The 3,676-nt window shown below is 31.1% G+C and overlaps 1 long non-coding RNA gene across 1 annotated transcript; it reads right to left on the bottom strand.

The window, feature by feature from the left end:
* LOC107612505 lies at positions 521–2,060 on the bottom strand. The gene is made up of 4 exons (XR_001613787.2): positions 1,977–2,060; positions 1,512–1,609; positions 695–758; positions 521–608 (listed from the first exon to the last, which is right to left on the bottom strand). It is a non-coding gene; the product is annotated as an uncharacterized LOC107612505 (long non-coding RNA).

Genomic DNA, 3,676 nt, shown 5'->3' with positions numbered 1-3,676 from the left:
GGTTGTCTGTTAGCTCACCTGATGCCCAAAAGAAGCTGTTGCTTTTCATCTCTGCTGGAAGATTTAAAAGAGCAGGAAAGATAGTAAAAATGCAAGTCATTTGCTAAAGCCTGAAAATTTTATTCAACATAGAATAATCCCTAGCCTTCTTTTTGGTATTTGTAGAGTCTTAAAAAAAAATAAAAATCATCAATACACTTCATTATTGAAAACATTTAAAATAATGCATGTATATAAAAACTTAAGAATGCATTCAAATTACAGCACATATTACAAAATAAGATAGTAATAAGTTAGTAATAAGTATTCTACAATTTCTGTCATCTTTCTACTCATGTTACAATTACTTATCAACTAAGTAAATATTCGTTGAACTTAATAAATATTTAAAAATAAGAAAGCTTATCTTGGCATTAACTACATTGATAATAATAATGGATGATATCATATCTAATATAATAGAATTAGACTATGGTTATTAATTAAATATTGTTCTCAGACTTGTGCAAAAGAATAGTATATAGTATAACGATACATACTCTATATCTGCCAAACCGTTAATCAACTGTACTCGGATATTTGGAAGCATCTTAATCTTAAAGACAAACCTGTGATGACAATATAGTAAAGATAGGGGTATAATAATAATAATAGAAGAAGAAGATGGACAACAAGTAGAATGCATAAGGCTCACATTGTCACTTCTCTCACAATATCTACCAGGGCCAATCCTTCCCTTGTCTTGATTTCATGTATTCCTATAAAATTAATGCCGGATATAAATTATAAATTGCATCTTTAAAATTCACTATAAAAGGTAAGGAATCACTTGTTACTTTTAAAATTATCTGAAAATTGTTCATTTAACAGCCAATAAGATATTTGCTCAATATTTTTAGGCATCGAATTTCCAGTGCACAGGTATACAACTTCTTCTGTTATCTACTGAAAAGCCATATTCTTTGACTGCAAATATTTAAGCAGCAATGAGTATATACCTCACCTGAATAAAAACAAGAATGTTAGTAGGATTCCAAAACACTACAATTTTTCACAAGATCAAAAAGGCATATATATGTTTCAAAGTTCAAACCCCTAATATTTCAACCGCAACATTTGAAAAAATGATATTATACCTTGAGCATCAGGAAGCACAAATCAAGCAAGCAAGTATAATAATAACATAATAGAAACAGAACCAAAAAAAACTTATAACCTCTTGAGGATTGACAATGTCACTGTATCTAGCAGCCAAAATGATTGAAATGGTTGTTGGAACAAAATGGTAGGATCCACCAATAACTGCAGGTAAATGAGTTCCAAAGAATGTTTGGAAGAATGTGTTTATGCCTGCTACAAATTGTAGAGTTTGAATCACTCTTGCCTTCTCTTTCTATTCAAACAAAAACAAAAAAAAGAATAAACAAAAATTTGCTGTGTTTGTTAGATTTATTATGAATTGAACTACATAAGATTGAAAATTTGAAAAGTATACTATTCATGAATCTTACATTTTCTCCTCCCATCTGTGGAACTAGAGAGCTAGGAATCAGAACAGTTGTGCCAAGCATCACTAGATAATGTTGGAAACCAAGTAGGATTGCCTCAGCTTCATTCACATCAAAATTTCACAACTCAATTATCATAGTATGAATTCTCAAAAGGATGAATTCTCAACCAACACATAGTTGCAAGTTCTAGAAAGTCAATTTAACTCCTTAAATAGAAATAAACAAATCCAGAAAATATGTATAAGTTACTAAGTCATAATGACAGAATCCGTTATATCTCTCTTCAGTTTAATGGATAATGTGAAGCAAGTCCCACAAACATTGCTATGTTTCTTTGTTCTGGTTATATACGATATAATTTTTAGGAATGTTGTTGGAAGAAGCAGAAAACATGTGCTATTAATCATTGAAACTATGAAATTTAATCCCGAACTAAATAAGCACAAAGTAGGAACAAATCCTCACCTCAATGACTCAGTTTCACGAGATTTGATAGCTTCGAACGCAGCTTCAATTGAAGCTTCCAAAGTCTACAACTCGCTCACCTTCCAGATCTACTCAGCCAGCACCACTGAGTCCGTGCCCAAACCGTGCTCTGAATGCTTCAAGCCGCTGGAGCAAAACCAGAACCAGCGGCAGAACCCGCTGTGGAAAATGATGCAGAAGATCTACAGCAATACTATTTCGAGAGGTAAGAGCTCCACGAATTGAGAGGCTCCACGATCACCTCATCCTCCTTTCATAATTCCACCGGCGACACGTTGATGGAGGAGACTTGGCGGCAATGGTGGTGAGGAGAAGAATGGCAGTAGCGATGGAATTGAGATTTTAGGGTTCAGACTCTCCCTCATTCTCTCTCTCGAAGAACTCTTCTGTTTTTTTTGTATGCTCAGTTAATTTTTGTTTGGATTGGGCTTTTTATCATTAATTGGATTAAGAGTATTATAATAGTGGGAGTTTTGTTATATTATTTAAAATTATCACAAATAAAATATACTAGGGAGGTTTTAATAACTCCCACTAAAAAACTTCCACAAATAAATAAGAATTTTGTAGTGAGCAAAGGAATGCACAACATATTTTTAAATATTGAGATTCAACTTTCTTACATGTAATAAAATCAAAATAAATTCCATCTATATTCCTACTTCTATGAGACCAACAAAAATATATAGATAATATATCTAAGATTTGTTTTATTCTACTATGACATTTGAAATCAATATTCTCACAAGTAATAGATATAGAACAAAAATAAGATTTAAAAATTGTGATCAAATCATACTTTATAGAAACTCATTAGCAATCACATTCTCATTATCTTGTTCTACCACATATATAGAAAATAATCCAACAACTTAGTCCATTTTACATGCATTTTGTTCAAGATTCCTTGAATTATTAAATGAAAAATATACAACACATTGTCATATGTTGAAAACTTGAGATATGTTCCATATAATTGCTCACCAAAATTTAGAATGAGTTATCTTTTTTTCGTTCTATTCATATTAATGTCTCCATAATTTACCAGTAAAACTGCAAAACTTTAAAAAGTTGACATAAAAATACTAAAAAATTCATGGTTAGATATATAAAAAATTAAAGACTCTTTAAAATTCAATGATACTAATGCACTTTTGTCAAAACTAGAACTTTCTAAATCTCTTTCACAAGTGTGTTTATTACTCTCAGTTTCTTTTTCTCTCATTGACTTCTCTCTTTCATTATTCTCTTCTTTTTTCTCAAAACTCTCGCTTTCAATCAAACATTGACTCTTTTCACTCAAATATTCCCTTTCTCAGTTTCTTTTCTCTTTTGATTTTTCAAATTACTCACACATCTTAAAGACCTATTTGATAAATTCTGCACATTTAGATCCTCCATATACACATCTCAATCTACAGCATACTCAACAAATTTTTCTATCACTGGCTTTGAAGGAGAATTAAAGATAGGTTTAGAAGAACTCTTCTTCTTATGTCGATCTATAAGATTCTTCTTGAAATCAGTAACTTTGAATTTTGTCTTATCCTCAAACTTTGCTCTTTTAGAATCCCATATATAATTGGAGTTCGAAGAAAACCAAGTTGCCATAAATTGATGCTGCTTTTCTACTTTAATGGCCAAATAGACTAAATTCTCCATTGTTGCATAATGGTAAA

This window comes from Arachis ipaensis, chromosome B08 (genome assembly GCF_000816755.2).
Source record: "Arachis ipaensis cultivar K30076 chromosome B08, Araip1.1, whole genome shotgun sequence".
Lineage (NCBI taxonomy): Eukaryota > Viridiplantae > Streptophyta > Magnoliopsida > Fabales > Fabaceae > Arachis > Arachis ipaensis.
The sequence above is the reverse complement of the archived record's forward strand: the minus strand, read 5'-3'. Positions and strand labels throughout refer to the sequence as shown.